The following is a 27,154-nucleotide window of genomic DNA, read 5'->3' as shown; positions in this document are numbered from 1 at the left end:
TTTATATTCATTCTGTCCCCTCTAAATTCTCTTCCCCAGGATCTCTTACATATGTATTAGGTATGTTTGGGTTCATAATTAAATCTTCATTGACTTTGTAAGAGGAAAGGACACTTTTTAAACCTATTTTTTTCAGAAGAATGGCTATGTATTCACCCACAAATATATCCTGATGCCCATATGTTATAGATATCCTTTCATATGCTAACTCTATCTCTTCTGCCAAACTGTCATCTCTGCTGCTTTACCTGGAAGAGTGTCAAGACATAATTCATCCAATAAAGTCACGTTACTGGTCACTGCATTTCCATAAAAGCAACCTCATTTCAGAAGCACAGAACCATCAGAAGTACCATTTGTAATGGCTGACATTCTCTGGCTGAGACTTCATGGGTTAGACTAGGGCTGAAAGCATAAAGCTTTGCAGCTCTAGCTATGGGATCTGTTCTGTAACCAGTGTTATAACACACCACCTCCTTTGTGAGCGTGCAGAAAACAGCAGGGGTTACCTTATTTATGCCACAGCTGCCCCTGGAATGCTCTAAATTCAAAGTTGCCACTGGGATCTTCCTGCTGGTGCCTGCTTTGCCTGGATCCATCAGCTGGAGACAAGTAGAACTCCGGCCTGTCCTTGCAGCAGGGGACAAGGGACAAGGTGTTTTCTGCTTGGCCTTGTTGCTGCAAAGGCAAACAGAATAGCTGGAGGTGTGAGCATGACCAAGATGCACTGAAACACCAGCTACAGGGGATTTCAGAGCTGTGGGTGCATCTGAAGGACTATCCAGCAGGGTCATCCCAAAACACACTTCCACCAGCATAGGGTTTAAATAGCAGCCTGGTTTTGGCCCTAAGAGCACAAACAGGATATTTGACTTCAACTTGAGGAGACACAAGGATATCCTTCCATGCTTCTTTTAATCTTATTTCTCAAGACATTTGTTTTTAGGCACAGATGCAAATTCAATATGCCCTTCTGAAACTTCTCTAATCCTTCCCACTATTTAAGCTTGGCATAAAAGCATCATCTACATACCTCAGCAAGCCAAATGACCTTACAAACCCTGTTTTCCTCAGGGAGAGTCACCTGTATTTGTTTCTATTAAACAGAAATTAACATGGACCTCCATATGCAACCTCATTTGGCACAGTTAATTCCAGATTCCAGAGTTATCATTAAAACAAAAAGCGCATCTCACACATTGAAATCAGTGGGAATTAGACTCCAGTAGCACACACAAGGCTATAACAAAGATAATCAAACAGCATAAGGATAATCCACTAATTGCTGAAATGAGGCGGAACATCTCCATGGCTTGTCTCAACAGAGCCCTGGGCTGAGTCGTGTTTGGAGTTCAGGAAGTTTCTATCATTTTAAAGTATGTCAGGGCTGTGCACTTCAGGGCACAGCAGGAAGCAGAGGGAGCGTTTTGCCTGCCCTGAGGTAGGCAGTTCTAGTGTAGGAAATGAAAATCACCCAGTTCCAGTTGAGTAAGTGAAAGCTCCTGGTTCCAGTTGAGGGCACACATATCCACAAGGCCTCCAAAACCAGGCCAGTGCCTAACTGGTGCATGTTCTGCTTCATCAGCCAGTCTCTGGAAAATAATCCAGCCTTTAAAAGGAAGACAAACCCAAAGTTTCTGTAGTTCCCTGGGTTTCTACATGACAGAGGCCAAAGGCTGCTGAAGCAAATTAGGATCATGCTCTCAGTGTATCTTTAGAATGATTTTGTTCTCAGTCTGAAGCAGAATTTTACATTCAGTAACCTTTGTGAGTCCAAAGAAATGCTATTGACTTCACTTGCAACTACTATAAATCTACACTTGATGTGAGAGTGGAGCTGTGCCACAGTTTGGTCATTATGAATTCATATGACACAGAACAAGCCCAGCAATTCTTTGTGGTGGTTTTATTTTCAATGACTTCTTGGCACATGGTAATTCCAGGGAGTGGCCCCTGCCCTTGATCATTTCAAATGGTATTTGAAGCATTTGGCTCTAAAATCTCACTGGCTTCTAAGAATATCACATTTCCTATGGCTGACTCTGAAGTTAGAGCTGTGCCATTGAAGAAAGAGGTTCAGAAAAGGTGCACCATGAATCTGTGCATGAACCTATGGACATGGTGGAGAGGTGAAAACACCACAAACTTAAAGAAAACTTAATGCTAACAGAGCTCTTAAGTTTTGGCTGCCTTTACTCCTCTCATTCTACCTCTGCAGGGTCTCCTTGAAAAAATAACCAGCTATGTGGAAAACATACGATCAAATCCTGCCATTCATGTGTGGCATGAAGGAGCCTGCAATACCTTTCTCCTTACTACAGCTTGTTGCAACTGTGCTGGCAAGAAATTAGCCTGTTTGTGGCCATTGGGTAAGCAGATGATCCCTTGAACAAGCTCAGTACCTACTGCATTTGTATGATATCCTGGATACAGTAGACATACATCTCATATCATGATATACTTAGAAGTATACTACATTTTTGCAGACTATCCTATAGGTCCAAATAGTCCAAAGACTATTTGAGAAGCAAAGTGCCTTTGAAAGGGACCAGATATGAATAGATGTGTGCAGTGGCTTTAAACTGACAGAGGGGACATTTAGGTTAGACATTAGGAAGAAGGGTTTTTCCCTGTGAGGGTGCTGGTAGAGGGTGCCCAGAGAAACTGTGGCTGCCCCATCCCTGGCAGTGTTCAAGGCTAGGCTGGACAGGGCTTGCAGCAGCCTGCTCTAGTGGAAGGTGTCCCTGCCCATGGCAGGGGGTTGGAACTGGATAAGCTTCAGGGTTCCCTCCAACCCAAATCACTCTGTGATTCTGTGACACCCAGACTTCACCATTAAAACAGTGTTGAAGATGCGAGTTTTATAGTGGAGGGGCTCTGTTTTATCTCAGTGGAGTTATTCTTGATTTACATCAGGTTAGAATTAGTCCTCACAACTGGAGAAATCTACTCTACCAGGATGGTGATGGAGGCATTGATCCTAAACAAATAAAGTGACCTTCTCCTTCAATTACTTTGGGTTTCACTAATTAAAATAATTTTGCTAATGAAAGCTGCAAAAATATTCACACAATTCTCCCGCAGTCAGTCTGACCTTCTGCTGATGTTTCTGATGGTGGCAAATACTTTAGTCACCAGAAAACGTACAAGCTGTAGAGCCTCTTCTACAATGTAAGAAGCCTGAAAATAATAGTTCATTAGATACTTCAGCATCAGTGGCAGGCACTGGGTTCTCTGCGTACAGGCACAGTGACTTAAAGGTGCTAACACAACTGCTGATCTCCCAGCTTCATTATTTCTTGCCGACCCTCTGACCAAACCCATTGGTATGATTTGCAAACTGCACCTGAAGATCCTCTGAAATGGAACCACAGAATGGTTTGGATTGGAAATGATCTCAAGATTATTCAGTTCCAATCTCCTGGCATTGCAAGGATGCCTCACACTAGACCATGCTGCTGAAGGCTCTGTCCAGCCTGGCCTTGAACACTGCCAGGGATGGAGCATTTACCACTGCTTTGGGCACCCTGTGCCAGTGCCTTAACACCCTCACAGTGAAGAAGTTCTTCCTTATAGCTAACCTGAACTTCCCATGTTTAAGTTTGAACCTGTTCCCCCTTGTTCTATCACTACAGTCCCTGATGAAAAGTACGTCCTCAGCATCCTTGTAGATGAATCTCTGTATTAAAAAAACATTTTTCCTTTCTATTTTATCAAAGAGAATAGAAGCAATTAAGAAACATTTATATATGACTTTAGCATCTAGTAACCTGTTATTGACACAGGGTATTACCAATTGCTGCAGGAAGAGGAGCAGTCACATGTCTACCATAGGAAGCATGTGTGGTTGCTCCCCAGCTTGCATTAGGTAATATCTGGCACATGCTTTGAAGCAGGAAGGTTTATTTCCCTACAAAAAAAATTCTCCTGTCTTTAAATATTTGCCATTAGAAATCTGGATAGTCTTGTTATATTTATATAAATGTCACTCCTTGGGCTTCACTGATATCTTCTGGCAATTAATTATTTATTCTAAGAGCACATTGTATATTCATTGTACATCCTTTCAGTTTCATTGTCCCTTCCTTTTGCTTCTATTAGAAACACTGAAAAGCAGAAGGGAGTAATCCCAAGTCCTAATAGAAGCAGTGTTAACTTGGCAGCCCTGAACAAGAATGTGGTTCCGTACAGTGGGGTGTGTATTTTACCCTTATTTACTATCTCTATGGCTGCAGCATGCATGGAAACACAGAACTGAATCAGGGCTACGTTACTCTGGGGACTCTGGAAAGAGACTTGTCACCACTCTAAAGGCCCTATGTAAAGAACAACATAACACAGAGAAGGCTTGCAGAGCACCCAGATTTGCTGCCATTTCTACTTCCCAACTTCCAATGGCCAGTTCCTGTTGCTATGTGAATTTATATTTTGAGCCTCACACCTCTCCCTGCAGATGCAGAACTCCTTTGATCCAGTGAGGCAACAGGGCAGCAGTAACTCAGCTCATTTCCCTGTAAACTGGGGTACAAGGAAGCCTGAAGGCAGAGCAATGAAGGAGGAGCTCCCAGCAAGACTGCTTTGGTCCCTTCCTTCTTTTACAAGAGCCTGCTGAAAGCACAAAGGCTGTTGATAGTGCCATGCCAAAACAGCTTTATTACTGTGTGCAGCATGGAGGGCTGCATCCCACCTTTTCCACAGGCAGGCTCTGCCCACTCAGGCTTGGGTGCTGAGGAGAAGAAAGAGGGTTGTGTTTGCAATACCTTGTCCTGTTTCCTCCAGCAAAACACATGAATTGTTACCTCCTCCAACCAGCTCTGCATAACTTGGCAGTTTTCTGCCTTTCTGGCAGCTAGCAAAGACTTGTGTGAGGCTACATCCTCCCTAAGCAAAACCTTAATCTGGTTTCAGTCACTTTTTTTTCCTGGCAGCAGATATAAGGCCACACAGTCAAATAATGAACTTGTCTTTCATAGGGATATAGTTTATTAATGACAAAAACACTAATCCATTAATCAATTTAAAACAAGTTGGGAAAAGAAAAAAAAAGCTTCAGTCTCCTTTAGTAAGAGGATCACATGCATCTTAAAAGGGGGCCATTATCTCCGTGGGTTTCTCAGCTGAAGTTAAAAACCTAAAAATGATTTTCATTCATTCCTCATTAATATGCAAAATTATTCAAATTAGATAGTAATTAACCATCTACTCAGTAGAAAACCTTTCATGATAATTTATGATAAACTCAGTAGCAGCTTTGATTGAGATTGATTTTTGGTGTTGAGAAGCTAGCATGAATACAAAAAAGCACCTGAAAAAATGTTTTGAAACACCTAAGTTACTGCTCGGCTAATGACATGGTAACCAGGTTTCAAAGGGAGGCCTATAGGCAAGATCCTAATGCTGACTGAAACAGGCAAAACATCCTTTGGAGTTTGTCCTACATTTCATCTTAAAGCTCAGCTTTCTTCACATCTCCCAGCCTAATTCATTTAGAATGTTACATGTTTAGCACTGTTTAATTCAGCAAACGGGTGTATTGGAACCGGGTCTTTGCTCGAGAAGCTTTCAAGATAAAGCTGTTTTGTAAAATCAAATACATTCAAGACAAACTGTTGTTTTACAACACAGTGTTGCTGGGAATATCACTAGGATTTGTAAACAGACTCCAGATCTATTTTTGCAGATGGTGACAAGGGCTCTGAGGGTTATGGGGTTAATATCATGGGTACATTGCACTATGGAGGATATGGTTTTGTTCTTGGCAAAGATGAGCTTTAGGACTGGGGGACACTCTAAACACTGGGGATTGCTGTTCAATAGTGCTGCTCTCTTGAGGTGGGAAAACCAGAGGGAAAGAAGCATTGACCTTGCGCTGCTGAAGTAGCATCAAGGGGAGAAAACCCCCTGTTCAAATACCTATTGCTCCTGCTGGGAATTGATGGGAGTACCCATGGCAAAGAGGCAGGACTATGGAGGAAAGGGAAAACTAATATTCTTAAAGGCTTTTCCTCTGAACTTGATCACAGAACTAATGCGACCAGCAACCGATGGTCTCATCGTATAAGGTATATACTGCATATTCTAAGGATTTTGTGTAATTTATATTAATACCAACAGCAACGGGAGAAATAGGAACCTTAAAGCCAAACCTCTTGAACTATGTCACTGGGGAGAGAAAAGGAGGAGGGGAAAACATCAGGTTTTGGTTATAAAGTCTTTCCCTGTCCCCAGGGTTTAGCACCAGCTCAGATCCAGGGCTGAAAGGCTGAAATCCAGGGTGAAATCAAGTCTATGCATAAGCTGCACTTCACCACAGGTACATCTTTTTCAGTTCTTAAATCAAGACTCAGAATTAACATGTATATGTCTAATAAACACGTAACCAGCAGCAAAAGACTAGAGCATGATAGCTTTGAATAAGTCTCCATTCCTGGACAATGGCATCAGCATTCACACACATTAGATCGTGGCTGAGTTTTATTTACTGCCCCACTGCAACCCACAAGATCCTTTTCCTCATCAGTGTGCCATATAAATGTCCTGGTTAGTAAATAATCCCCAACTGTACTTCTTGGCCCTGTGTTATTTCTTACACTGAAATGTATTTGCCATCTCTTGACCTAGTACCTAGACAAGGCAAAGCCTTTTGAATCTGCCTGCATTGTTTCTCATTATTTACCCTGTCTCTGATTGCTTCCAGATGGTACTTTTACAATGACTCTATTCATTCCTCCTTAGAAGGCCCAGAGGGTGGCAATGGACAACCTGCCCCAAGAGCCCTCCTTTCTTCAGGCAGAGAAGGGACCACATTCATCCACAGTCATGACATGAGAATGTTTTCAGAGAGTAATAAAAACTCTGCCAAGAAGTTCCTGATGATGCCCAAGTTCACATTTCTTCTTCCAGGGACACGGCAGGAATCATCTCAGGATTGGTACAGTACTCACAGGAGATTGAAACTGAAATTCCTGCTCAAGTGACATGTCACAGATGGGCCTCAAAGAAAGGCCATTTTAGGGAAGAAAACATCAGCTCCCAGCTGGCACATTAAACTACTGCATCAGAGAGCAGGGAATCACACAGGGACAATGATGGACAATTTCAGAGGGGCTGATACAAGTAACAGTGGTTTCTTGGACAGCAGAGACTAAAATGGCAATAAATCTCTTCCAAACTTCCACATACATTGCTTTACAATGATCTGGTTTTCCTGCTTCCTGAGATCGAAACAAATTGAAGGGAGCCATGTCTTTGACAAAAGCAGAAATAACAGAAATCCTCTAAGCACTTATAAACCTTTTCTTTTATACCTTCCATTGGAATATCTCTGGGAAGTTTGCAAGTATGAACTTCAAGTGGTAAAGTGCTATTCCACTTATTTAACTGGTGGGGAAACAGCAGCAAAGCACAGGTTTGGTACGTGCCCAAAGGTCACATAGGAAGTTTGTGTCACAAATAGAAACAGTTACTTCACATTAACCTGGAGCCCTAAATCGCTAGGTTTTCTCTGTGAGAATAGATGGCAGTGAGAAGTTTGGCTGAGCGAGTGCAGGGTTGGAACCAGATGATCTTTAAGGTCCCCTGCAACCCAAACCACTCTGATTCTATGGTACAAGGCTCTGATAAGCACGTGCTGTTCAGGCAGCTCACAGGTTTGCAAGAGCAAATAACATCAGGCTTTAACATAGCTTACTTTTTAACCTGACAGATACTGGCTGGCAGTGACTCCTGAAAAAGTCCAACTGGAAATCAAGTGGCATCTCTCCGACCACTTCACACCCCTTGAAGGAGAACAAAGCAGCTGGGAAGCCACCTTTTCAAGCCAGCAAGTTAAAGCTCTTTTGTTGCAGTAAGAATCCAGTTCAGAAAGGTTTTGCCTCCTCAGGAGTGCTGGAGCAACCCTTTACAACCAAATGTGACACAATTCGTGGTGCTGAGTTTGCAATTTCAAAGAGGATTCGAAACAAGGTTGGATGATGTATGGCTCAGCTCTAAAATGGGACAGCAGGGAGACCACAGTATCTACACCAGGCAAAATTCAGTCTATTTACTCATCTTCAGTGGGGCGAAACTCCAGCTTTGCCCTTGTGGGGTTAGGTTCAATTCCTTTTTGCTGCTTGTGGATATGTGAAACAGGTAACATCCTTGTTTCAATAACATAGAATCCTGAAGGAGGAATATTTAGGACCTAAGGAACCTGGCTTTTTTTCCCCCTCCCTTATTATAAAGTCATTTTTCAAATCACCTTTCTGACACATTTGTCCATATTGATTAGCTGCTTTTAGAATGACATTGTCTGACCTGTCTAAATCCATCAATTGCTCTCCTGCTGATTCTTAATTCCCAGGCTACTTTAGCTTCTAATGGCATGCTATGAATATTATTCATAAAGTCTTTTTGCTAAAAGATCAATACCCACGTACATCTTAAGTTTGCATTCTGGGTGTTGTTCAAGTAGCCCTTTAACTGCCCACAGACTCCTCTCTTTTCCTTTTATCACTGTAGACTGTAAATGTTTCATTAGTAGCATTTAGAGTGTACATACTTGATATTATATCCCCAGGAGTTTCAAGTGAGTTATTAGGAACTTGTTCAGCATTAGGATTAATGCATATTCCCAGTAGTTTTCATTGCATTTCCATTCTGTGTGCCACAAACTCTACTGTTAAATATGTTTTGTCCACTTAGAAACTGTTTGGTAGGAAAGGCATGCCTTAATTGTTCCCTAGACATTGGGTAATGCTCTTCTGATGGGCCTAAGGTTGAACTAATAGGCAAGTAAGATGCAGTTTAGCTTCAGCAGGTTTTAAAGTACTAATGAGGCACAATATAATGAAGTTATGAACTTGTCAAGATGGGCAAATCATAGAAAAAGTTGGAACAACCTTTATATTTTTTTTGTCTTTAAGAATAATGCATGCAGTGGTAAACCCCAGTGCTGAGAGGATATATTCAAGTTCAGTAATTTCTAGATTAAATGAGCAGATATTTGCCTTACAAAACCTGGGTTTGCCTTAGAAAATCACCTGTGTTTTAAAAAAAATATGTTACTAAAAGAAGTTTTAGGAAAGAGTTCTCAAAACTAGTCTCTGAGTTGAGCAAAGAACAAAATGTATCTGCTTGAGCACTAATATGGTTGTAAAATAGGGAGCCTTCAGTTTGCAGAATGGGTGTTGGACATCCTTGATTCCAAGCTGCTGTTTAAGCAACTGCTTGCCTATATTGCAAGCTGGGAAGTTTTAGAAGCTTGGAAGCACAAATAGTGACTAGTCACCATTTTAACTTTATGGCATTTTCCTGGAAGCCCTTCTCAGAACAAAAATGCAAATTCCTAGGTATTTTAGTAACTACAGGATTGATTGGAACTTCATTGGATTTTAACTACTGCATGCCAGGCTGTTGTGTTTAGTGACATAAAATATTTCATTTTCATTTTACAACATAAAAGTCTAAAGTGTCCTGCTGCTGAGATGTATCAATCAAATCAGAGGTTCCAATGGAAGATTATCTCGTTGCTGGGATGAGAGTGAAAATGATGCTTTAGTTCACAGTCAATCGGTACTGAATGTCTCTGCAGTCAATAACAGACTTCTGCATATACTTTTGCAAAGCCATTACTTCAGGGTTCATAAAGTGGAACACAGCACTTCTGGCAATGCTGGAGGAAGTTTTTTTAAGGACATAAAAATGTTGCTTACATTGAAAAGGAAAAGTCAAACTTGTTTTTAGAAGGATCAGTGTAAGACAAGCATTTCAAACAATTAAAGCCCAAGTGTTTTGTGGATAGTGATATTTCACAGATGCTTGAAGAACAGTTATAATGTGTCAAATCCTTTCTTTTATGAAGACCACTAGAAAGCTGCAGCAGTGGGATGGGTAGCTTGACACTGTAGGCTAAGCAACAGGAATTTCTTGTTGTCTATGTGATCACCTCTCTGGCCATGGAACACAAGATTACTGTGGATAAGTGGAATGAAATCTCTACAGTGGAAAAGCTCAAACTGTTTTAAAGCTGAGAGATGAAAAAAAGAAGTTTAATTCATTAGCAAGCATCTTGGCTTATATTAGGCGTACACCTTAAGCAGTCTTTCTCTTACACAGTTAACTCAGCTCACCACATACAAGGACTTTCAGTTGCCTGCTTTACAAATCTAATGCAAGACTCTACCAAGTGGATAGTACATGCCTCAAGTGCTCTTACTGGTAACTCAGCAGAGCTGTGGAGCACAGGTTCCATGAGAGCTCTCCAGCACCATGTTAAATCTCCTCAGTTGGGGACCCTGATACATATTCAAATGAAGCCTTGCTGCTGTCATTATAGAAAGAAACAGAAGTTTGGGCTTGGTTGTGGGTTTTTTTTCCTGTGTTTTTCTTATAGGAAAAAGATAAAAAGATGACTGAACTTCTTAAATGTTCTAAAAAGAAAGTATGAGCTGCAGGTAAAAACAAAATTGGGGATGGGGAGGGAGGAATTCCAAGAGATGAAATGCTAAGGCTCCAGGCTTGACTGCACGCTCATTTCCCATGACTTGGTGTGGGAATGAGCCCATACCAACCACCTACAATCAGCCAACCAACCAAGATTTGACTTTTTGCACTTCTTGGTGCCAGAATCCTTCAATTCCATGCTCTAGCTCGACTAAATCCTCGATTTCATAGGAGTGCAGGATCTCCTTGAGTCTGTGATTCTCCCAGTACAGGAGAAAATGGCAGGCTCAGCAGTCTGCATTCCTGAATAAAACCAATGTGCTTTATCACTGTACTGGAGCACACTGGGGGCAGGCAGCTCTTTGCACCTGGAAGCCACAGAAACCACTTCTGCACATGCTTTTGATGCTTCTCCTGGCCTGCTGCCACTCTTCTCCCTTCCTACTTACAGCTAGGCCATGGAAGAGGGGCTCAGCTTCCATGAACCAGCCCCCTGAGACTGCTCTGCACAAAGGCATCAGAGGATAAAGCCCAGTAAGTGAAAGTTTGCAAACCTTTGGTGGTATGAATTGCTTCTCGGTTTTCCTTAACAAATTGCCCCCCTTTAAGGGATACCTGAATCAGAAACCTGGAGAGGCACAAATGAACTTCCAGGACTGGACCCTGAATGTTACTCTTCAGAAGATTTCCCTTGGTCTCTTACATGTACCACCAGCACATCAAACATTTCCCTCCCGTGCACACATATACCTTGTTACTTTGCTTTTGCTGACCCTTCACAAGATGACCTCCTTTGCAGCTTCTCATTCTCGTGAGGCAGTTTGAAAGTGCTGCTGTACTGTGCTTAACCCTGACCTGAAGGACAAAGAATCACTGTGCTGTGAGGAACACTACAGCTTTTGTGGTGGTTAACACTTACTTAGTCCTTACTGCTAACCTTGTGTTTTCTGCCCACCACATCATGGAGCTTTTCCAGGCTCAAGTAGGAAGTAGCAGGGGAAAAAAAGAGAGAAATCCAAATACAGGAATTGTTCTGAAGTCTTGCTGCAATAATTTATGGTGCTTCCTTAGCAAATGACTAAGTAAGGCTTTGTTTAATATTATTTCATAGTAATATCTTTATTTTTTCTAAGCAAGGTAGATAATATTGACCATGCTGTCATATAATTAAAGCAGAAAACCAAACTTATGGCATTGTGCCCCTATGATTCCTCCTCTGGCTGCCCAGCCTGCAGCTCAGCATGCTAGGCTACAGGCCACTGACAGTAGAAGAAATGGTTTTACTTATTAATTGAGAAGCTTCAGGTTACAGAAATGCCACTCAGACTTGCTGTGCTCCCATATAAATAATTGATGATTTTATAGCTCAGCACAGTTACTATGAGAGCACGTAATGCTCAGTGGATCAGGCATTTGTCAATACTTAGCACTGTCTATATGTAATCCAGTGGAAGCCAGACAAGATTTGTTCAGGCAGTTCCATCCTTCACTCACTATTTGATAAGACCATAGGCTGAGTGTAGTGGGAACTACTAGTTGAAACAAAAAGCACCTACAGAGCATAACACCTCACACTTTGCTGGATCATCTTGCTCTAGCACGGACAGTAGCTTTCTTGGAAGCCTTTGAAAGTCAGTGTGTGTCCTTTCTAACACCAGCTTGTCTCATCATCCTAAAGGTTAATCAGGCACATTTATAAGTCTTAGTCCTCCAGATTCTATGCAGTGTCACCTGGTCAGTCCAACCCACTGATCACCACAGTCCATATTTCATCTGCACTGAGGACCTAGGAATCAGAGAACCTGGCACAAGCACAACTAGAGAACACACTGCAATAATCTTTCCTGCTAAGGATATCTTTGGTTTAGCCTGATTAATGTAGGAATAATGTTCCTCAGCATAAGACATTCCTGGATCTCTTCTTCAAGATGTTGCATCTCAAGCAGGAAGATAGCTCTCAAATGCACCAACAGTCCTTCTTGTGAAGTATGGATGCATGCACACAGATGCAACAAAAACCAACCACCACATGCTAAAGAGAACTTCAGTGTCCCCAAGCATCATCGGTGAAATAGCTGTCTCCCCTCAACACAGCAAAAGTTACTATAGCACCTCCTGCAGTGGATTTCTCTCCTCATGTCTCTTCCATGTCCTATTGTCTCATAACACATCCAGTCCAACAGGTAAGACAAGCTCCCAAAGCTGATGAAAAGGAGCTGACAAAAGCACTTAAGCCAAACTTAAATTTTCTCCCAAATCGATGCCTGTGATTTAGTGACACTTTGAGTAACAATAAAAGCACACTCTGGAAGTGAGTAAACAAAAGCCAGTTCCTGCATATGCTGCTGCTTAAGGGAAAGGCTTGGAAACTCCAGCTTCCACAAACTCCTCACCAGTGCATGAGCATGAAAGGCTTTTTTTCTTATGCATAAGGACTGCCTCAGGATTGGTTTTGAGCTGTGAGTTTAAGTGCTCCCAATTTTCTAACAGAAATGTCATGGTTAAAAAATGGTAAGAACTTTTTACCATATTCTGTGGTAAAAAGGGTTAGTTATATGCCCCACGGATCAACTTTTCTTTTCTCCTACATATGAGAATTGCTAATTTGATGGCACAGAAGTCTGCATCCCCCACAAGACACACCTAGCTAGTAAATGAAACAGCAAGTTATGTCTCCCCACTGCTGTACTGTCGTGTTTCAAGCCTCCTTTGGAAGGACAACCGCAAAGAATTAGAATATAAATCCTTTCTAATGCCCATTCCATCCTTGGTCTATCTGCTATCACTGCTAAGCAGAGTGCCAATTAGTGTCAGTTGTAATGGTGGTTTCTGTACTAGGAACATTCTTCAACTGGGAATTGGACTAAAAGACCATCGTCTCGTTTCACACTGGCAACCAAAACAGTCAGCAAGCAGTAATAACTTTTGGTCACTGCTAACCCAGACCTCATCAAACCAGTGACCTTGAAATGAAAAGGTCTGTGTCCCACTCCCCTTCCTCCCATTTCTCAAGCGGAATGGCAATGCCAAGAGTTCTTAGGATTGGAATGAATCCAAGTGTAATGGATATGTCATTGAGCCCTGAGCCCTAAACTGAAAGCCAATGAGATCTATTCGTTATCCTTCTTTTAAGGGAAGATTAAAGCAAACTCCAAACAAACCCCCCAAAGATCTCATTTCCAGCCATGGGCTATGTACTGTGCAGTACCTACAATGCTCATAACCGCTGACCTCTGGACACATCTCACAACCAGCTGATAACCTCCAGCATTCTCTTATTGCCACTACTTCTGCAGTAGTCTGATTTAGATGTAGAACACTGCACAGTTTTGGACTCAGTCCACTGTAACTGACCACTTGAATTACTAGGTACTTATTTGAGTTATTAGTTGAGATTAATTGAAGAGGTTTGTTACTGAGCCAATGCTGCTCTGTTACCCCTGTGCAGCTTGAGCCAAGCAGTAAAGGTTGTTTGAATAACAGAGATTAAATTTTGGTTCATTAGCCTTTATTTCTACTTTAAAAAGTTATAAAGACCACATTAACTGGGTTATAATACACATGGTGATCTCTATTTTGCACTCTTTCTAGCTATTTTTCCTGTTGTACAACAGCTGCTGTCTTTTCACTTTCAGAAAAGCAAGACCCAGAATTTCAAGTGAGATCTGTGTCTAACTATATATACATATATACATATATGTGCTAGAGAAATTACAGCACAAATACCTACATATCCTGTCAGTTTTAACTGCATTACTCTAAAGCTCTGAAAATACTCAATATGTGAGCATTCTACTTTTAGTCCATGATATTTAAGATTACTAAGGTTGGTTTTGCATCACATGAGGACTTTCCTCCCCCCCCCCCGTTAAAAACATAAGTGTAAATCTGTTTTCTCCTGCCCAAGTCGTCCTTTATGAGACATGAGGAAGGGCAGTGTGGATTGTCATGAACGGAGCAATCATCATCACATTAGAAACAAAAGAATCAGAGAGAACAAAGCTTTTTTAAAAAAGATTCTAAATCACACACAAAACATTTGTTCTGCTCCAGCTCTTTGTGAACTAATTGGCTCTCCTGGAGGGACAGGTAATTGTACTTGACTACACAAGCTGTCCTGAAGCTCCCTTGGAAAGCTCCAGTAAGCTTCCAGTGTTAGCAGCCATCAAGGATTTCACAGGTCAGGCATTGGATCAATACAGCTAAAAGCAGCAGGGACTGTAATGTCGACAGCAGGTTTCAGAAAGCGCTGCAAGTGCCAGTTTGTTCCCCTTCATGCAGAAGCTCAAGACAGCTTAATTAACCCTTGGAAAATACAATTTATCCAGAGGCTCTGCAGGTCTGTACGAGGCCTTATTGGTGAACTGATAGCAGAGATACTATAGCTGGCAGCTCTGAATTCCCATTTCCCCCTTTAATGCTGCTTGGGTTAGGATGCAAACAGCACATGATTTTAGGTGGATGTGTTTGCCTTGTCCTGAGATCATGCTACAGGAGGCCACAGAGGTGGCTGGTTTGTTAGAACTCACTGTGATTCCAGCAAGAGCCTGGCCCAGCAGGGGCATTGATCACTCACTTCTTGGGGGGTGGGGGGGTGTTTGTGTGTGCGCATGTGTGTGTGAGAGAGAAAAAGAGAGAGGGGGAAACAGTCATCTCCCACAGGTCTAAATGCTTCTTTGCCCTCTTGTAAGATGTTCGCTTGTTAGTTGTCTATTTTTACTGTCTTTTAATACCACATGGCCATGAAAAGTACAGACAAGGTAATTTTCCACATCCCAAACCACCTACATTTTAGGAGACAAAGAATTTGCCAGGGGTGACAGACCAGTAAGAAGTTAGCTTGTCGGATGTGAGATTCAAATTTGTGTCTCCAATGTCAGGCCAACAGGCCACAGCCCTTTTCAAGCTAAGGAAATCTTCTACGATGACATGCATAGAACAACTAAGAGAAAAAAATGACTTAAGTTACTGAGGCTTAGCAGTTTAATATAGAAATCTGAATTCAGTTCAATTATTTAAAATATGAACTACTTGCACTGCCACCAGTTACATTTCTAATTTGTATATTTTCAATTAAATCATGTAAATGTCTCTTGTGCAGTTTATATTTACTTTGTTTAGTGAATGAAAATGTGCTGCTTTCCTTCCAGAAGAGTGCTCTCACTGGAGTAAGCAAGGTGGATACATACCACTTTCTTTGCACTGGTTTGTTACTGTTTCTGATGGTTAAGACTCTGCAAATGAGTAGAATGAAGTAGATAAAATCAAGTTACAAAGAACTGTTGTATGGGTGCATGCATGTCATCATATGAATTCACACACAGATGTGAAGACTTGATGCATTTACCATGCAACTTTGAATCTACCTTTAATAATCATTAGAGGCATAAGAGTTTGTGATGAAATACAAAAAGTGCTGAAAAATAAGAAACCAGGATCCTAAAAGAAGGCAAAAGCAGCCAGACTATACCTGTGATTCTTGTATTAACACACTCAGAAAAACAGCACACAAACAGCACTTGATAGAACTATTTAATACATCTATGTCACAGACCCCCTTAGCCAAGCAAGTAGATATTAATTTTTCAGGATAGCTTGTAGGAGACAGTCTGCCAGGGGTAGTGAAAGATGCTGCTTGAAGGTCTGCAAGCAAAGGGTAATGATAGATACTTGACACATTTCAACCTGGTATATTGCTACCTGCTGGGGAGCCAGAAGGTTCTGGGGTAGACCCACTCTCCTTTGACAGTTGTATTAATGACAGGCAAGAAAATAAAACAGGGCTTGAATGACAAATGTGGAAGTGAGAAAGGGCTGGACTGTGCCAAACATCGGTGTGCAAATACAGAAGATGTATTGTGGATGAAGAACTTGGACTTACTCCTGTAAAATCTTGTTTCACATGAGCAAAACCATCTTAAACACAAGCACACAGCACTTTCCATGAGGAGAGGCTTTTGCAGATGAATTGGCAACAAAGAAAAGACATAAGTAGCTGACAGAAAAGAAGTTTTATGGCCGCTTACACCAACTGTAAGTCTGTCTGGATTTGAGAAAACATCCTACTGTTTTAAAGTCTTTACTTACAGTTTGGACTACAACCAGAACATGATTCAAAAGACCACAGAATCCAGCTGGTTATCTAAGATTTGTGAGATCAAGAGGGATAAAAGCAGCATTGCTAAACATGTTGTCCCAGTTCTTAGAAAAGCTCAAAGCTGGACTGAAGAAAACACAAGATATTAGACAGTACTAAGGCAAAGATTTATAATTATAGCTGGAATATCAATTAAATAAGTCAACTTTGACTCCAGAGTACAAATGCATGTCCATGGAAAGGTGAGGTACACAGGTATGAAATAAAGAGATGAATTCTCTTTCTATCCCTGCTACTGATCCCCTTGCTGTCTCTGTGTTTCCTGTCACTCTATCCACAACTTTAGTTTTGGTTCTACTGTTTGGTTTTCATGTTTTGTTTGTGGGGTTTTTTCATATTTACCCTGTAAGGACTTGATCTCTAGTGGAACCACTTGGTGCTACCAGAGCACACAGCAACATCTGGCTAACAGGGGTGTGTGTGAGAACAACCACAAAACTTGTAGTTAATGCCAAAATATGCTCTTGTGCTTAACAAATCAAGTATTTGTAACATGCCACTTTCTTGAGAGGCATGCTTATTGTAGCCATAAGACAAGGGGTGATGGGCTCAAACTGAAACAGGGGAAGTTCAGATTAGATACAAGGAAGAAGTTCTTTACTGTGAGGGTGGTGAGGCACTGGCACAGGCTGTCCAGAGAAGTGGTAAATGCTCTATCCCTAGCAGTGTTCAAGGCCAGGTTGGACAGAGTCTTGGGCCACATGGGGTAGTGTGAGGCATCCCTGCCCATGGCAGGGGGTTGGAACTGGATGAACTTAAGGTCCTTTCGAACCCTAACTATTCTATGATTCTATGCTGGTGTCCATGCTGGTTACACTGCTTGCTTTAATCTAACACTGCTTGCAATCAACTTTGAAAAACGAAACCAAACCAAAGCCACCACTTGTTACAAACATTTCCTTCAGGAAAGACAAATAATTTCTGAAGACACACACCAAAGTGCATTTTAGTATTTTATCCCAGAATACAGCAGGTAAAGGAGAGCTCTGCTCTGACATATTTCAAGCAGTGTTATTCATTAGAATTGAAGAGCACAACCTAAATCTGTTGGAGCGCAAAAATTCCATTTTAATATCATCAACGAAGAGCTTTTACATTCCCACAATACAGTTTAGAAGCAAACCCCTCCTGTTTAATTACGAGGGAGTGCAGGCTCTCCAAGGTTGAGTACATATTTCTGTCTACAGAACAACACTAAGTGTTCTAAAATCCACATACTTGCTCAAGTTGCCTTGAAATTTGGTGTGCCTCGTGGCACACCAAGGCAAGGTTACAGTCATCAGCTTAGGGTCACATTTGCCTGCGCTTCTCAAGGTACAGCCTGAAAAAAACCCAGCTTTTCCTAAGTGATAAAATTGTGGTAAACTCTTTGTTATTTTCCTGCATATCCGTAGTGGAGCAAACCAGAGCTTTTCACAATGTTCCAAGTGTTAGCATTCAACATTTGGCACCCTGAACAGGTAAGCATTTAAATACCTGATCCTAAGAGATTATAGAACATATTAGGATTCTGAACTCAAGAATGGCTTCTACCTTAGTGACCAACCTTAAAATGAGGTGGGTTGTACAAGGGGATGTATAATATTAACTCACTCTATACCTAGAGGCAGTTTGCATTTAATCCTCAGAAGGAATTGTGAAAGCCAGCTGAGCAGATATTAGGAATGCAAAGACCATTGAAAAAGACATATTTTGTTATTGGGGTCTATACAGTTCAAATATTTCTGAAAAAGAAAGCAAGTTACATCTATGGATTCTTGCTTTGGAGGACAGGGAAACTAATGAACAGTGAGGAGACCAAGGAAGAGCATTTGAAGGGCAGCGGGGAGCCAGACAGGAAGGTCTCCAGACTCTGCAAAGAACTTGAGGGACACCAGGGAGAAAGGGGGTGAGCAATTCTCATGCTCTTTTTCACCCATCTTATGTGTGTTTCAGGAGGTTCAGAGGCTCCTTCACAATTACATCAGGTCTTGGGAAACCCTGTTCCTCTGGGAAGAAAGGATGGGTGTCCAGAAGTGTGTCCTGTCCGCAAGCAAGGAACACAAAACCAGGACACCAAAAATAAGCTACCTGACACCTCTCTGTAGGGATGGGATGATGGAATAGACCAGCCCCCACTAGTCACTTAGACAAAGGCCCAGGTAACAAGGCCACAGAGGCTGGGGAATAAGAAGTCATCGGCATACAAATAAAAGGAATCTTACAACCTCATTTCTGGCTTAATGAGACAGAAAAAAAGAGCCTGGAAATGGTGACCAGTGAGGCTCTATGTTTTTAGGAAAATTATAGAAGACAGACTCAGTCATTAGTTTTATGCTACATATTTAAAATTCGTGTAGCCATCCCATAATTAAAAAAAAAAAAAAGCCCAAATGTTGGGCAATGTGTCATATTTGTGATTTCTCTGTTAGTAAGCAGGAATTTCTGATTACATAAAGCATCTGCTTGCTGATGGTGTTGTGAGGAAAATATGGCATGAGCTGATGACCATACGCTTAGTGATTTCCCTGCAATGATTTGTTGAGGGGCTGCTTCAGCTCAGGGCATGTGGTGTCAGCCTTATAAGGAGAAACTGAAGTTGAGCTTTAATGCTGTCTAAGCTCAAAAAGTCAAACTCATGCGTGTCCCTACATATATAAAGCTATATGCTTCAATCACACTTCAAATCTATTTGTTTTGACTGAGAGCTTTGATAGTGACAGTCTGAAGGAGTCCTGTATAGTCCAGTATCACTGGCTCCTCCTTTTCCACTTTAACATGCCTATACATCTCTGGCATGTTAAATTTGGGGGTTCATGTTGCCACAAAAACAAACAAACAAAAAAAAAAAAGGCAGAATTTGTATAAGTCTTATATCTGTGGAATGGGACATCTGTGTATGTGCTATGGTTGTGTATTAATCAGTAAGGTGTTCTGAATAGAAATTCTCTCAATAGAATGTGGTTTAAAATTTCCCCAGATTGTTATTGTAGTTCAGCTGAATTGACTTTGAAGATCCAGGTGAAAAAGAGTACTTGAACAGAAAGTACCACAACAAGAAATTTCCAAGAGGAAATTTGGGTAGCACCAGAAATGGGTCATTTGAGGTTCTGCTGGTATAAAACTCAGTCTAAAACTCTTGACAGTGGTATCACTTCTTGCAAGTATGACTTTTTCTGTCATTGCTTTAGAGAACAGACAGATTTTGAAAACCAGTATATAACATCCTGGACTGAATCTAATTAGAATCCCAGACTGGTTTGTGTTGGAAGGGACCTTAAAGCTCATCCAGTTCCAACCCCTGCCACAGGCAGGGACCCCTTCCACTGGAGCAGCTTGCTCCAAGCCCCTGTGTCCAACCTGGCCTTGAGCACTGCCAGGGATGGGGCAGCCACAGCTTCTCTGGGCACCCTGTGCCAGCGCCTCAGCACCCTCACAGGGAAGAGCTTCTGCCTAAGAGCTCATCTCAGTCTCCCCTGTTCTGTCAGGTTCAAGCCATTCTGCTTGTTCTTGTTTTTAATATTTCATCATATATTTCCCAACTGCATCACACAAAAATAAAGCAAAATACAAGCTTATAAAGCCATAACTTCATTCTTCCTCAGTTTTGTCTTTCTTAAGTTCACTTCTAAACTTTCATCCACATAAGGCCAAATGATTCTGGAAAGCTAAAAGGCACCAGGTAAAGCTTGTAAATCTTACAAAAACTGCTCTATGAAGGAAAGATAGAACAGCATCAACAAGAGATAGGAGGAGCCTTTTGTAAGGCTGCAGTACAAGAAACTTTTTGTTAGATCTCCTGTAAGAATGCCACAGCAGAGCTGCTGGCCCATCTGCTGCTGAAACACATACGCCTCCTGGCACCATATCTAACAGTGTCAGACTCACAAAGTTGCTGGATTAGGGTTTCCTGGAGGTGCTCAGCCAGGACATGAAACCTTTTCATCAGCCAAGATCTGAGCACTGAAAAGTAAAAGAGGAAATGCAGTTATAGCATATCAAAGTTGCCTAAAAAAAAAACCAACTCCAAGCTATTGCCTTCTTTCAGAATGTGCCCAGTGTACTCTGAAACACGTATTGTCCCCTTCTGATCACATTACAAGGAAGCTGGTTGATGGTTTTGTCCTTCTTGTAGTTTGACATACATATGCCTGTTACAGCATTCAGGCATTTGAGTCTGCAGGTATGTGCCATTCATTATACACAAGAAAAATGTTTATAGAAGCCAGGGAGACAGCACTGCAGAAGCCTGTCTTGTGAACACGAACACAAATCATGCCCCTGTAGCAGCAGCCAGCTCAAACCACAGATGTCCAGAGCATATTGCTGAGAGCATGCTGGAGGTCAGAGCTGCTGCTCCAGGTTGGTGTACAGGGAGTGAGAAGTGGAAGCAGGTGGCATAAAGACACTCAATACTAACCTAAGCGGCAGACAGAAATGTACCTGACACTCCTGGGTGAGCAGCATGCTGCCCATCATGAGGAAAGTCAGCTTCTCATCATTATACACACTTATACAGAGTTGAATTTACTACGCGAAACAATAGCTGTATTTTCTCCATTCCCAAACAGATCATGACATAATTAGATTGAGCAAAATGGCCCAGCAACTGGGGAAAAACATTAGGTGTCATCAGAAAAGATCAGCAAAGCAGCAGTTTCAGACACCACGCCTAAACACTCCAGAAGAACTAATTTGCTTTTCAAACGTAGTCAAGATCTGTCCAGCCACATTCCTGAGCAGTGTAAGGGTTAATGATTTTCCTGATAGCAAAGGATCTTCCTGTAAGCAGTAATGTAATAGCAGAGGGATGGATTCAGGGACCTGTGAAATACACACCATTCAAATGCACAGGGTCAATATGGTGAAACAGATCTTTGCCATTACCCTAGCAACACTGTTCATAAAGGCAAGATCTAAATGGTGGGAACACAGATGAGACATGCTACTGTGTAGCCATATAGGTGATAATCCATGCATTTATATCAGCACTGATACCATACATAAATATTAATTAAATATTGAAAATACTGAAGGCTGTTACATCTCTTATTGTACATCAAGTTCTCACCAGGCACCACTTGAGATCAACTGGGTGGCTCACGGCAGTCTCTTTCAGAAGGGTGAAGGAAGGAAGAATAATAATGGGATAATCAATAGTCAGCCCCTAACATGATGGTTAAAGTCCCAGATACTGATACAGTATCACTGTACAGACACAACAACTCACAAAGCAAGAAGTCTTCACTAACCATAGAAATCTGTTGCTCTGGGTAACTACCTAAAGGTGAAGTTACTCCCAGTTTTCTCTTTAGAGCTGTTGTGGCTCCATTCTCTGATATTTTTAAGGGCCACCCCTCTGAAAGCAATCGTGGGAAACAAGCATATAGAAGAGGCTTTTTGCCTCACTGGAAAGAACATAAGGACCATATGGTTAGAAAGGGACAGCCTTCGGTTTCTTTGTCAGCATGAGGACTGTGCACACTACAGCACAGAATAAAGCTTCTGAAAACTGTGGGAGAAAATGGTTAGTGTAAGCCATTAACTCTGTAATTTTCTACATGTGCTGGGCAAGTATCCTGTGAAATAGCAGGACTCTCTCTGTGGTTACAGGGACTATAAAGCAACCTTCAACAACTGTTTAGATAGGAACTTCTTTTAAATCCTGAAAGCCTGGAACCACTTTATTTAGTCAGCAGTGGGGCAAAAGATGATTTAGAAATAGCTTCCTGGTGTGTCTGGAAATACATCTGTATTTCATCATATAATGGAACAAACATGGCATAGCTCAAATACAGGAATCAGTTATATAGATGATGTGTTCATTATAGGTACAAATTAGGAAGCTCCTTTGGGAAGATCAGCCTATTCTGAAGGTCACTGTAAGGTCAGATTTATTCCAAAGCAGCTTCTTTCTACGGAGCCTGGAACTAACACACTTTTACATGCTCAGCTTTTGTTCGGCTGAGGTTTTATTTGTGTTTTCTTTTTCACTTCAGAGAAGCCCCAAACACAGGCATACTCATTGCTGCCTTTACAGCATTTCAAACCTTCATGCTGCATTGTCATACCACTTGCCACTGTTGTCACTCACTTTCTGCTGCTGATGCAAGGCTCCTGACTGCATACACTGAGCCCTGTTTCCCCTGCAGCTCTATTCCAGCAACAGATGATACTTTGCATTTCTGAGCAGAGGAGCAGCATAGCTGTCCCCTACACTTCTCACCCCAGCTGGATCTCACATCTCAATAAAAGCAGCATTACAGCTGGACAGGAGTGCTGAAAGGATTTCCTGCCAAGAAGTGAAAGGAGTGTGCAGTGGTCTAGAAAAGAAGAGCTGAGGGATAAGGCTGGTCTTTTCCAAGAAGAGGGGAGTGCAATGGGAGGGGAAAAACAAGGGAAAAGGAAAGGGATCAATAGGAGGAACAGCATGAAAACACTAGGAGAAAGACAGTCAAGGAAGGAAAGGTCTCACAATTTTAAGTGTCCAAGAAGCATGTTGATGAGGCCCTCAGTAATAAGCTTTAGTGGTGGTCTTAGCAGTCCTGGGGTAATGGTTGGACTCAATCTTAAAAGTCTTTTCCAAGCCTTCTGATTCTCTGTTTCTATACATTTATGTATATGCATACACATCTATTTTGATCTTTGATACTGATTTCCTGTGGGACCTTAGAAAAGGTGTGACTTTTTCATGTGCATATGTAAAGTGAAGATACAGACACTTCCACCCCACAAGAAAGCGGCAGTAGCTTCAGCTACTTGGAAGAAAATACTGCTGCTTATATAGGCTATAGCAGAACTACTAATGGGTTTGTATTAAAAGCAGGTAACGAAAATAATCAGCGTAAAATCTTAAGTAGCTTACTGTGGTAAACCAGGCTGAGGAACAATACACAAAATTCTATCTTTCCTTCTCCAAGCCAAAAATTCAAGAGCCTTATGAGTTTATTCCAGTTAGAAGGCAGAACTGGCAGTGGAGCTGTGTATCCCCTTCCAAGCAATTCTGTTCATCTGTAAAGAGCATACGAAGCTCTATTTCCTTGAAGGTGCCAGGACTTAACAAGAAGCACTTTATCTACTCAAATTCCAAGACCCCTTCTCAACCAGTTCCTAAGTCTGTACTTATCCTCCCTAGGATCTTTCTGTGACCCAAACACTTAGCCTTGTTTTTCTTCTCTCTCCTATACTCAGGAATGCAGATACACACACTTAATTAATTCCACTTAGAATCATAGTTAGGACTGGAAAGGCCCTTAAGATCACCTAGCTCTAATTCCCCTGCCATAGCAGATATATCAGTCCCTGTAAATACATTTTAGTGCTGTTTGTCCTCACTTTTGTCTTCTTTTGACAGATAAAAATATAGAGTGTCAGATTTGGATCAAAACTAAAACCAATTTTACCTGTTCTGAAGCTTAGATCTTAGAGTCATAGAATGGTTTGGGTTGGAAAGCACCTTAAGATCATCCAGTTCCAATCCCTTGCCATGGGCAGGGACACCTCACACTAGACCATTTCACCCAAGGCCCCATCCAGCCTGGCCTTGAACACTGCCAGAGATAGAGCATTTTTCTTCGGGCAACCCATTTCAGCACCTCACCACCCTCACATGGAAGAACTTCTGCCTTAGATCTAACCTGAACTTCCCCTGTTTCAGGTTGAACCCATCACCCTTTGTCCTATCACTACAGTCCCTGATGAAGAGTATCTCTCCAGCATCCCTGTAGGCCCTGTTCAGACACTGAAAGCTGCTCTGCGGTCTCTACACAACTTGTCTCCAGGCTGAACAGCCCCAACTTTCTCAGCCTTTTTCATACCGAAGGTGTTCCAGCCCCTGATCATCCTCGTGGCCTCCTCTGGACTTGCTCCAACAACAGACTGCTTTGTACTTACCAGATGGTAGGGCAATGTACCACCTGCAGCTGTTTGTGCATGGTATTAGCCTCAAAAATGAGCAAATTATGTCAAATCAGTTGTGTCACATCAAGGACCTTTTTTGTTCTTTCATTGTTGTCCTCTGATACATGAAGTATTTCAAAGGCCTGAGTTTCTTGGAGTATTGCGAGTCAACAAAAATTCCAGCTCATTCTAAAAGACTGTGAACTTTGTCATTAGAAAGAAAAGTTTGAAAACACAAAATCCTAGAAACCCAGAAGATAAACTTGACAAATTTGTACTCAATCAATTCTAGTCAACGCTGAAATTTTGCAGAGGTGGGTGTACAAGTCTGAAACACGTGAGACTGACAATTCCGCAGCTATAAAAACTGAATTTTCAAGTTACATAGAATTCACATGACAGACGAGAGACAGCCACTTTCCAGAAAAAGCAGATCCATGCATACAGGAGCTGTGTCAGAAAGCTTCAGTGATTCTTATCTCTACCTACTTTAAATGAAAATTTCACGATGTTATCATGAGTCCATAGGATAGCTAAAAAGTCTTACAACAGGATCCTTATAGACAATCTTATTTAGACTAGAAAATATATATAATACATAAATATACCTTCAGCCTACACTTTTGTCAGGACTAGAAGGACTGCCTGTCATGTGAAATATCAGTAAGTGCTAAAGGTAAGTTGTTTTCAGAAATTAACATTTCTTTAAAGCAAAAAACCTCAACTAAGTCAACATCAACACAGCCCCCCCCCCCATAATACAGAATCATAGAATCATAAAATGGCTTGGGTTTGAAGGGACCTTAAAGCTCATCCAGTTCCAAGCCCCTGCCATAGGCAGGGACACCTTCCACTAGACCAAGTTCCCCTGTGTCCAACCTGGCCTTGAACACTGCCAGGGATGGGGCAGCCACAGCTTCTCTGGACACCCTGTGTCAGCGCCTCAGCACCCTCACAGGGAAGAACTTCTGCCTTAGATCTAAGCTGAACTTCCCCTGTTTCAGTTTGAACCCATCATCCCTTGTCCTGTCACTGCAGTCCCCAATGAAGAATCCCTCTCCAGCAACTTGGAGCCTTCCAATACCTGAAGGGGGCCTACAAGTGGGGAATACACACAAACTTATTTAAAATAAAAGGAGATGTTCTGAGTACTTGCAGGAATTTGGAAACCCTGTAGCTTTCTGAATAGGAAGATGTTTGTATTTTTATCAGATCACAAATATCTTGTGAATGTTTTAGGCCAAAATTTAAATGGTTAAAAAAGGCTCATATCACTAAGTGAAGGTTTCTGCCAGTTACTTTCAGTGAAATCAGTCAAATCAACGGCTAACTTTACAGATGCACAACTCTCTGCCTGTTCAGGGTTTAGAACACTGTGTAAGGATTGATAGCAGAAAACTGGCTGCAGTCACCTGGTAAAGCCAGCAGAAAAACAGAGAAATGTGGATGTGATCTGTAGCTGCCATTAGACACAGGAGAGTGAAAACCGTGCGATCTTGTAGAGCCTCAAAGAAAATCAGGCTGAGAATATCCCCATCATATGGAAGATAATCCTGTTGAAAGAATTGTGTCTGGGGCTCAGAGGAGGTTCCTTCTGAATTCATCTGAAGAGCCAAATACTGTAAGGAGAAGGGATATATAGACCATATTTTGTGATGTTTATGTATTATGACAAAGGTCTTCTTGACAGAATTGCTTGGAAAGATCTCCTGAAAGACTGGGATAAATACCAAATCAGCAAAAAGGAATCTTTGGGGCCACATTATAGGAGATGACTGTAGAAGAGAACAGATACTGGTAAGAACAAAGCAGTCCGTTGAGTCTGGCAATGCAATCTATTAGGAAAACATGACAGAGCATACGGAGCAAATGTTCCCCATAATGTGCTATAACATTATATCCTGCCAAACATACTTTAAGCAACAGGGCTTCCAAGAAGACTTCTAAAGTTCTAGTTATTATGGGTTTTGCATAAAATCATACAAAAACTTTTCAAACATAATGGGTTTAAACTTAAACAGAGAAAGTTCAGGTTAGATATAAGGAAGAAGTTCTTCACTGTGAGGGTGATGAGGCACTGGCACAGGGTGCCAAAAGATGTGGTAAATGCTCCATCCCTGGCAGTGTTCAAGGCCAGGTTGGATGGAGCCTTGGGTGAGGTGTTTTAGTGTGAGGTGTCCCTGCCCATAGCAGGGGAGTTGGAACTAGAAGATCTTAAGGTCCTTTCCAACCCAAACCACTCTATGATTTAGCTTTATATCTGAAGAACTCTAAACATTTCCAGTAAGACAAAAAAAGATTAAACACAATGACCGGCTTTTCATCACCTTAACTCAAATAGGTTCACAAAGTTTTCTGTCCAAATACCAGTATTCTAGAAATGGTATTTTTGGGAAAAGCACCCTGTTCAGTCTATGGATGAGTGGCCACATAACTAGCTTAATTTTTCTTCTTGTGCTGACCTAATTAAACATATCATCTTTGAATCCAATTTCCATTTTCACATGAGAATTGCATGAAGATAGGCTGAGAAAGTTGGGGCTGTTCAGCCTGGAGAAGAGAAGGCTGTGTGGAGACCTCATAGCAGCCTTCCAGTATCCGAAGGAAGCCTATAGGGATGCTGGGGAGCGACTCTTCATTTGGGACTGTAGTGATAGGACATGGGGTAACGGGTTAAAACTGAAACAGGGGAAG

General features: G+C 41.6%; 1 long non-coding RNA gene across 1 annotated transcript in view; it reads right to left on the bottom strand.

Moving 5' to 3' along the window:
* The window catches only part of LOC133214195 (uncharacterized), a 194,442-nt gene that overhangs the window by 148,020 nt on the left and 19,268 nt on the right, over positions 1–27,154 (bottom strand). Inside the window, exon 2 of the long non-coding RNA XR_009726032.1 lies at positions 510–678. This is a non-coding gene — a long non-coding RNA (uncharacterized LOC133214195). The remainder of the gene's footprint in view (positions 1–509; positions 679–27,154) is intronic.

Source organism: Neopsephotus bourkii, unplaced genomic scaffold (genome assembly GCF_033783945.1).
Source record: "Neopsephotus bourkii isolate Nb327-2 ecotype Australia unplaced genomic scaffold, CSIRO-AGI_Nbou_v1 NB_873, whole genome shotgun sequence".
NCBI classification, from domain to species: domain Eukaryota; kingdom Metazoa; phylum Chordata; class Aves; order Psittaciformes; family Psittacidae; genus Neopsephotus; species Neopsephotus bourkii.
This window is presented reverse-complemented; position numbering and strand designations above follow the sequence as displayed.